At 31.9% G+C, this 10,677-nt stretch overlaps 1 long non-coding RNA gene across 2 annotated transcripts; it reads left to right on the forward strand.

Annotated features, from left to right (window-relative positions):
- Positions 1-285: 285 nt before the first annotated feature.
- Positions 286-10,441, forward strand: LOC127711395 (uncharacterized). 2 transcript variants are annotated; one of them, XR_007986672.1, is made up of 3 exons: positions 286-402; positions 9,502-9,607; positions 10,153-10,441. It is a non-coding gene; the product is annotated as an uncharacterized LOC127711395 (long non-coding RNA). The 2 variants fall into 2 exon arrangements; XR_007986671.1 differs by lacking the exon at positions 286-402 and adding an exon at positions 5,302-5,422.
- Positions 10,442-10,677: the final 236 nt, after the last annotated feature.

Below are 10,677 nucleotides of genomic sequence, written 5' to 3' on the forward strand. Positions count from 1 at the left end.
CTAGGATACTCATTTTGGGAACTAATGATTTGTTGGTTTTTCCCTAGTCCAAATAATTATGACGTCTGGCAAGGCTATTTTATTTTTTATCTAAGACGCCTAAATAGCCTTGGAAGACGTCATAATTATTTGGACTAGGTTTTCCCCACCATCGACATCGTCCTGTGGAAGAAACGAGTTTGGCGCATTAACAAAAAGATCATGTCTGTAGTGACAAGTTAGTGTGTGTGCTACCAATATTTGAATTTTATGAGCCTTCTTTTTGAATATTTTTTTCATTTTTTGGTACAATACTGACGTCGAGTGCTGTTGTTGTTGTGCTGTTTATTTTTTACAAAAGCGATCAAGTAATGCAGGGGAAGGAAACTTACTTAAAAGACCAAAATGAGCCGCAACTAATAGGTACATAAATATTTTACTATGCAGTCAGTATCCCGATACACATGTATGATCATGTATATACTCTTAGACTCATTTCACAGAAAAATCGTACAAGTGAAAATACTCGTCAGTCATGAACATTTCAGATCACTTAAAATTTAGATTTTATAACTTAAATTACGAAAGATGATAATTTGTAAAATGAGCCCCTGTAACCAGGTGCTGCATTTTTTAGCACGCGTCAAAAAACAGTTAAAAGTGCCGGGATCTGACAGCTTTCAAGAGCTATTTCTGTTACTGTGAGTTTATTATATTGTTATCACAAAACTGAAGCTAATGCTAATTTCTTTTCTTTTAATATGAAGCCCCCACCCCTCCTCGAGCTTATCTGATTAATTTACGATCACTCTGAGTAAAGAAAGTAAGTATTAATTGCTTATATCAGACATTTTAAATTCTGGTTGATAGTTGTCTCATCACCAATCATACTACATCTCCTTATTTTTTTTACAATAAAGCTATATTTAGATGCGGTATAGTGATGAATGTGTAAACATGCAGCATGCTTGTAAATAATTGTTAAAATACAGCACAAAAAATGCATAATATATCAAACTCGAGTCAACGCCATGTCAAAAACTAAAAAAACAAAAAAACTATAGCCAGAGACATATAATACATTTATTATATGTCTCTGCTATAGCATACCAAAATATATAATTTGTAAAGACTTGCATGCAACTAGGCCTATACAGTAGCTCTATGTTCTTATAGATCTCATAACATTACGATTAAAAGTCAGATTATGTGTGTGTAAGTTTATTAGAAAATTCAACGAGACACGTCCTAATCAGGTAAAATCCAAAATAACAATTTACAAATTCAGATCTACTGCCTGTTGTATATTGCTTACATGATTGTATATTGCCAAACGAATAGATATGTTTGGTATATATATATATACGGGATGGCGGCTTCGAATCGGAGACAAAAAGACCTAGATAAATGCAAGTGTAGAATTTTGTTGTTGAGAATTTTTTTTAAAGAACTAGATTCATATCTCAGAATTTGAATATAGCATCTCGTTTTCTTTAGATAAATTGTTAGCTATTACTGGCTATAATAATTATCCCCTTATAAATATTCGCAAAACATGAAGTTAATGATCAATGAATATGAAAACACTTTATAAAGTATAAATATTAGTAAACGGACAGCAAGTCATAGGACTATTATAGTTCGAATAAGTTAGTTTACAATAACTGTTGAAAGGTTATGAGAGAAAAATCTGGATGAATTTATTTTTATTAGAATGATTTATTTTACAGTAAAGGCTTCATATTTTTAATCAGTTATTTGTAAAAGAAAGGTGACATGTTTAACACCATGGAGCCAGTAAATTAACAAACTACTATGATGGATTTTTTTCTTTACAATCATTGATCATTATTAATATTTAAGAATAACTTTTGTTTACAAATTCGTTTTAATAAATAATGGTTCAAGATAAAAACTTTTTGAAAATTAGTCTGTGTGTTTCCAAAGAAAAAAAATATCTTAAAAACTGAACTGTGAGTTTTCAATCGTTACGTTTTGTTATACTTTTTTAGTGTTAATCTCAGCAAAGACAAATTTGGTGATAAAAATCGATTTGTTGGTCTTTCCTAAAATTGAAAAAAAAAACATACGTCATAATGTAATCTTATAAAAGGGGATGGAAGAAATTCAATATTGATCCTTCAAGGGACAAGTGAACGTGGGAGATATTCATTCCCTAGGCCTACTGTAAAATATTGAGTTTTTGGTTGATTAATGTCGGGTGTGTCTGACGTACCGAATAATATATGAAAGGTACATGTAGGTCTTGTAATTGAGACCGCCCGTGATACGGTCGGAAAATTTCGACTGCCAACGAGAAAGGAGGTACAGAAAATTGGCCTAATACCAGGCTACTTACAGTCCACTCGAAGAGTTGTTGCAAGGATTCAACGTCCCCATTCGGACGTGGCTGAGCACAGCCCAATGGACGTTCCACTATCATTACTGCTATGGATTTATTGCCGGTCAGAAGAAGACCTGTAACGACGCTATTTCTAAAGTTACTCTAGTTCGCTAACGAATTCGCTTCTTGTTCCATTGAATATAAAGGAAAGCCAGTTATCTAATATATATATATATACAAGTCTAAATTGAAAACAACGTTCAAACCTATGATTGCGTTGGATAAAAACCGCAATTTTTATACGTGTGCATGCAAAACAAATTTCTTGGTAGTGGGGTCTAAATACAGCACAAACAACATTTTCCAAAAGACCAAATGAGTGAAAAGGTATATTTTAACAAAACGCATTTGACTAGCAGGTCGAACAACTGATGTTCTTAAACCCTGCTGACTGCCATTGGCGATTGCCAAATAAACGGATCACAAGATGTAAATAGATCTTATTATTATTAATTTATTACCAAACAAAAAACAATAAACTTGCGGAAAAGATGGTAAACCGCAAACATGAGGTGCAAAAATTTGTACACCATATCCGGATTTCGACAATTATATACATATTTTTTTCTTGAACTTCTATAAATAAAGTAGTTCATTTTAAAATGTATTCTTTAAAGGTGAAGAAAACAATAAGTTTAAATGGCTGGTACATACATGGCTTCATGGCTAATACCAAAAAGGTATAGCCAATTTCCCGTTTATTTTTTTTTTTTCGTTGTTTGGTTCACATGTTCAAATTTAATAAATTGATGAATTTAATAATTTATTGATATCCTAAATCCTTGTTAATATATTTACTTCGGTAGAAAAGAAAGTTAATCTTCTCATCTGGACTTTAATCTGCATATCTATTATCTATTTTGGGATTGAAAAAATATTTTAAAAAAATGCGGTTTCGAGCCTATTTCTTCATTTTAATTTGGTTACACGTTCAGCAATAACTGATACAAATATGATGTATTACCAATGATAAGGCCATATATTTGAAGCTGTTCAAAATTTTGTACATTATAGGTACGTGTATCAGATCGGACATTTTTTTTTTAATTGTTCTGTATAAATGATCTTACTATAAGTTATCTCATGTCTAAACAAAATGTTACTATGAGTGACTTCTAATGAGTTGTGTTTGATAATTTTTTGTTTAATTCAGTTAAAAGTTTGATTTTTTTTACACGAGAAGGTCTACTAAAAAGTTTATGATGATTTTTTTTCAGCATAACAAACGGATACTCTTTAATGTTCACTAGGTGGACTTTCCTCTGTTCCGATGAAGGCAGTGCACGTCTTTCATTTAAAAGATTAAATCGTAGTTTTGCAACAGACGGCGGCACATCGGGCATTGACTTACCATTTTATAATTTGTAACAATTATGATCATTAACCATATATTTATGAGTTATAACAAAATTATTTTTTTGTACATCTTTATTTAAGATGATCGAGATTTGAGAATGATATGAAAATAATGAAATATATATTACAAAAAAAAAGTTATCTCAGGTCTAGTTATCTAGTATGAAATATATCCACTGGAAATAAGCCCTTTAAAACACAAATCCCCGTTTACTCATTGCGAAGTTTTTTTGCTAGTGTTTCATCTTTTTTTTAATCTTTTTTTTAATGATTTTATTATATTATCTTTTTTGTGAAAATTTTGAGTGGTTGAACATGAAATAAACACCGATGCTACATAGAAAATTTGTTTAATGTCATCTGTTGCAATATATACTAAGTATTACACGTGGACAGGATGTTCCCCAGAAAATTAAGGTATTCAAAATAAGTTATACACACCCCAAGGGTACACGCCACTGTCATATGGAATACTGGGTCACCAGTAAACTGGTAATCAGCCATGCAACTAATCAGTTGACTGACCATGCCACTACAATTTAAAAAGTTTGTCGTTAGATCAAAATGAAATATTTATTTTAATTTAAAATTGAAGAACTAAAAGGATTTATCATAATTATGAAGGGAAATAATTCAACAAAATCGGATTATTTACCAAAAGATTATATTTTTTTTATTTTTTCCAGGGAAAATAGAAAACTGTATATATAAAGGGTCCCATCAAGGATTTGATAGAAATCCTTGGTCTCATGAAATGGATCTCACACAGACATGCATAGGCCTAATTGAAATTTACACATTTATTGATTCTATGATTTCTTGAGAAATCAGGAGCGAAATATAACAAATATTTAGTTTTGATATTAAATTAAATTTACCTTTCCTCACTATAATTCATTTGACATAACATTGAGGGATTTAAGGATTTGTCCGTACAACGTGGTTGTCATTAGTATTTCACATGACTTATTGTTTTCGCGCTTCGCCTTGAAGCTCATTATTCTGTTCTGAGACTACTATAACACACATGACTGTGTTATAGTAGTCTCAGTTCTGTTTCAGACAAGATGATGAAAATAACGTGCAAGGCACTTTTTCGATCATCGTGAAGTGCACTCTCCCCCTCTTCAAGAATTGTATATTTATAAATCCCCGTCCTTTTTAAAATTACCACACTCTTTGTGATTACCATTATGCTATTATGCTCTACAGTAACCCGGGACTTGATTTACATGTAATATGATATCAGGGGCGATTCCAGCCAGGATAAAGGGGTCCAAATATATGTCTCCATTAAATGCATTGATCGTTCACAAAAAGGGGAGTCAAACCCCCGGATCCCATCCCCCTTCGATCCCCCACTGATTGTGAATATAAATATAATTGTTACTTAAAGTCATAGACTAGTACTAGCTCCGAGCACCTGTTTTGGGATATACAGCTAATTTACCGTAAATAACTGCGAGATAATGAATAACAAGTTGATAATTGTCTATTCTCTGCTAAGTAATGAACCTGCAATTCACCCTGATTCATTTGCGAGACCACCGACACTAAAAATATTACCTCAAAGTTATAGGTTCTCCGTTACTGGGAACTTCATATCGGATCCGATCAATTTATTGGTTCCATTCCCCCTAGTATAAATGATCCATTTGCAGTGACGATGACAATCATAGCTAGGTATACTCAAAAATTTACTGTTGATTTTGCATGATAACATACATGTTATGTCAACTCACTTCTCCTTCCTACGGCGTCAGAGAGAAAAAAAAAGCCTTGCATAATTATTTGGACTACTTCCATATGGCTTTAAAAAAAAAAAAAAAAAAAAAATTATTTCACTGATTGAGATTGGGCTGACGAGACATTTCAGCATGTGAAATCTTAATTGTTAGTCCAAGTACACAGTTATCATCCATTGATTTTCATTTTTTACAAAAAAGATTCTCTAGTGTGGACCATGTATTAATACTTCAAAATTTATTTATTTATATTTTTTATGCATAAAAAGTAAGTACAATGAAGTAGGGGGATGCAATTATTTTATTTTAGTTTGAGAATCACTCATACTTCTTGTATGATGTCACCTTAGCCTACAAATTACCAAAAAGAAACACATTTTTATTTCCTCTAGCTTATGTGTATGCCTTTTCATATACATGTAAAAATGTGTTACTGCCTATATTGACCTTAAATGTTATTCAGTCTTGCAATGCCTAATGTAGTCTAAATAATTATGACGTCTTGGAAGGCTATTTTAAATTTTTGCTTTGACGCCTTCCTGTCGATGTAAGGTTTTTAAATATACATGAAGAATTTTTATATTAGCCTCCTCCACCCCCCCTTAATTTTGAAATCTCTATTTTTAGGCTATGCTCATATAAATTCGACTTTTGAAATATTGAAATAAATCTGAGACAGCAAATGAGTATTCAGCTGCTTTACATTAAAATACATCATGTACATGCACAATTATATATAAATAGTTATAAAGACATTTAAAAAGCATTTTTTTGCAATATTTAAATTATGTAGGCCCAAGTCTTGATAGTTAAACGTTAAACTTTAAACGGCAAAAAATTAACACCCAAAGTTCAAACATAAGAATGAACTTATAGTCTTTAATGTATATATGCTATTGCCATGAAACTAGGTAAACTGTCTTATAATTCCCTAATCTTAGTTCATGCCAAGTTTGATTAAAATAAGTATTTCTACTCTATTAGGTCTCTAGTGTGGATAGTGTATAACTTGCAAATTATTTTCGGATGAACATGATGAAATTACATTGGAAAAAAATGTGGCAATTTTTTTTAGGTTAAGGATGTTCGCTCCTCTTAATTTGGATTTTTACCAGATATTCGGAATCCTCTGGTTTTATCCATGCAGTGCCCGCAAACCCCTACTTTTCTTTTCATATTTTATTACTTAGTTTAAAAAGCCATATTTGAAAATCTTATAAAATCCTTGTTATTTTTCCATAGCTTTTGAAAGAAAAAGGTGCCAGTGTTAAGTGTATGAAAAATCTGGAGAGAATCACTTCCCGCCAAATTTTTAATGGCTTATATCTTAAAAACAAGCACACAGACCCTTCATTTTTTCTGTTTTTTTAGTTCCTTTATTCATATACTTTCAATTTATAACAGTCTTTTAAAAAGCTTGTTATTTTGAAACAGAGTAGTGAACATCCTTTTTAAAGTAGTGATTTGGTATAGTTTGAAAAGGTCAAATATTAGTATGTCTGAAGTTGTCAAAACTAAATTATAGACCCTTTGAACATAAAATTGTCCATATTTTGAGTTATAGCTTATAGATTTTTCTATTATGTTAATATGTCCTGTCCCAAAAGTAGTACACTACACTATAAAAATCTTTTTTGGATAGAGCTAGCGCAATTTTTTAAATTTGTCTTTTTAGCTCATCGTTCCGAAGGAACAGTGAGATTTTGCCATCACTTGGCGTCCGTTGTCTTCTGTCGTTGTCTGTCATCAACCATTGGCGTCTGTCGGGTGTAAACTATTTCACACATCTTCTCCTCTACTGAACCAATTCCTACCAAACTTAAGCTGAATGATCTTTAAGGTAACTTCAATAAAGTTTGTGTATTGTTTTTTGTTTCTTCAGTGTTAAAAGTTCTATCAGCCCTGAAATTTTCTGATAAATCTAATAATACATTGTCATGATTATTGGGTTGCTGTCACTAAATTGGTAATTTCAAGGAAAATTTGCAGTTTTTGGTTATTATCTTGAATATTATTAATGATAAAGATAAACTGTAAACAGCAAAAATGTTCAGCAAAGTAAGATCTACAAATAAGTTTCATAACCAAAATTGTCAATGGACCTCTTAAGGAGTTATTGCACATTTACGACAATTTTACACAATTTGTTTATCATGTTTTCTAACTTTAAAAAATCTTCTCCTCTGAAACTACTGAACCAATTCCAACCAAACTTAGGCTGAATGCATATGACCCTACGGTATTTAGAATAAAGCTTGTGTTTTATTTTCTGTTTCATCAATAAACATGGCTGCCATGTCTAAAAATAGAACATAGGGGTAAAATGCAGTTTTTGGCTTATATCTCAAACACTAAGGCATTTAGAGCAAATATTATGTGAGGCAAAATTGTTCATTATGTGAAGTTCTATCAGCCATTATATTTTCTGATGAATCTAACAATCCATTGTTGGGTTGCTGCCACTAGATGGGTAATTTTAAGGAAATTTTGCAGTTTTTATACGACCGCAAAAAAATTTTGCGGTCAAAATATTGGTATGATGTTGGCGTCGTCGTCCAAACACACATTGGTTTTCGCACTCTAACTTTAGTTTAAGTGAATGGATCTCTATGAAATTTTACCTTTAGGTTCAATACTACAAAAGGAAGGTTGGGATTGATTTTGGGGGTTATGGTACCAACAGTTAAGGAATTAGGGGCCAAAAATAAGCATTTTTGTAACTTCCAGACATAACTTGTGTGTTAGTGTATGGATCTCTCTGACATTGTACCACAATATCCATATCACAAAGGGAATGCTGGGATTGATTTTGGGGGTAAATTGCCTCAAAATTTTAGGAATTAGGGGCCAAAAAAGGGGTAAAAAACAAGCATTTTTCTAGTTTCATGACATTAACTTATGTGTAAGTGTATGGATCTTTCTGACATTGTACTACAAGGTTCCATATCACAAAGGGAAAGCTGGAATTGATTTTGGGGGTAATTGCCAAAAATGTTTAGGAATAAGGGGCCAAAAAGGGGCCAAAAATAAGCATTTTTCTAGTTTCCAGACAATAACTTGTGTTCAAGTGTATGGATCTCTCTGAAATTGTACTGCAAGGTACCATACCACGAAGGGAAGGCTGGGATTGATTTTGGGGGTAATTGCCTCAAAATTTTAGGAATTAGGGGCAAAAAAGGGGAAAAAAACGAGCATTTTTCTAGGTTTAGGACAATAACTTGTGTGTAAGTGTATGGATCTTTATGAAATTGTACTACAAGGTTCCATATCACAAAGGGAAAGCTGGGATTGAGTTTGGGGGTAATTGCCCTAAACGTGTAGGAATTTGGGGCCAAAAAGGGGGCAAAAAACAAGCATTTTTCTTGTTTCCAGACAATAACTTGTGTTCAAGTGTATGGATCTCTCTGAAATTGTACTGTAAGGTACTGTTCCACATAGGGAAGGCTGGGATTGAGTTTGGGGGTGATGAATCATAAGGGGGTTCACAAAATATTGGGGGGGGATTTTTTTTTCCTTTTGTTTTCTTTAAAATTTTCCATTTTGAATTGGTTATTTCTGATTTATATATAAAAGCAAATAATAATGATATGGTTTGAATAGGTAAATTAGAAATTTTTAAGTTCTTAGACCACATTCATTTTGTGAGCCTCTTGTTTTAATTGCTTCTGTAAGTAATATATTAATTTAAAATTTTGACTACAGACACATACAGATTATACCATTAACAATATTTCAGAGTTTAATGTTGTCAAGCACACAAATCATGAAAGAATAGTTAATCACGTCATTGTTGTCCATTGAAAAATTAATATGAACACGATGAAAAAGTACGGGAATGTTTGTTTGTTAAACTATTGACCGTGGTTATGTCTTTGAAACTGTTGACTGGCAAATAGTCTGTGGAATGAAATAGCACAAATACTTCATTCCTTTTTTATATCATGGTATATAGAAAAACACATACTGATGTATAATGATAGTTATAGTCATTAAATTATAGTTTTTACCTTTTTTAAGTTTAGGGCAAGAAATATAGAAGATAAAGAAAAATATAAACAATTACGACTGTACAGTAGAAATGATCGGCAAAACAAGATAAACAGAAGACAACAAGGCCTAAATGGTAAGACCACTTCTATATAATAAAAGTGATTGCCCTTGAATGAAGACTATTATAAAAATAAGAAGATGTGGTATGGTATTAAATGAGTTATCTATCCACCAGAGTTCAATGAAGTGGATGCAAGCAATTAAAGACCAATGACGGCCTTCGATAATGAGAAAACCCATACCTTATAAGTCAGCCAATATAGACCCAACATGAAAAGATTTAAACAATCCAAATTAGTTCAAAGCCAATAACAATTAATAAAAAAATCATGTCTGTGAGCACTCCACCTAACCATAATCTAGGACAGTGGTTCAAATAGCACAACATATAAACAAACTGTAAAAACTGTTGCAAATGGCTCAACTCATTATCACTGCAAGGCACTAAAACGACTGATATTAAGTCGTGGACACAAAGCACTGAAATAACAGAACTCATAATCATGATTAGTAAGAATATCAAATTTAAGTTTCTCAAAATGTTCATATTAAACATGATAAAATAAGCTTATTTCATATTGCTGTTTTTTTCTCAATTTATATATTGTGTATTTATAGGTGAGACTTCTTGGTTTTCATGATCATCAACAGGTCAATACAGAAGAGGAAACTTAAGGTTAATACTTTTCTACATTGTGTGCTAATTGGATTAATGTGAAATGAAATGTGTGCTTACCTGGAAAAAGAAAATAGGAAATTTCTACAAAATGGCTGTAAACAAAATGGAATACAATCATAGATGCACAAGAACACAATTGTGTAATTGCAACAACCTACATATTCACTGAAGGATTATGGAAAAATGTAGAAAAAATAATATTTTGTCGAAATAAACACCCGCTTTATCCATTCATGTACATAGCTCTGTCATATCAAATATACAGAGGATGTTTTGAAGAACAAATTGCAAAAATGTATTCTCTACCAATTGAAGGAAGATGTCTGGTGGATGGATTTATTTATGCACTGAACTGTTATGTAGGGGATTGAACAATTGTACGCAGCAGCTTAAACAGAAGAAAAGTTAAATTAACATGACAAGTGGTTATTTTATTTAATCTGCAAATATGCACAATATTAATA

The sequence above is a fragment of the Mytilus californianus genome, unplaced genomic scaffold (assembly GCF_021869535.1).
Source record: "Mytilus californianus isolate M0D057914Y unplaced genomic scaffold, xbMytCali1.0.p SCAF_8, whole genome shotgun sequence".
Taxonomy (NCBI): Eukaryota; Metazoa; Mollusca; class Bivalvia; order Mytilida; family Mytilidae; genus Mytilus; species Mytilus californianus.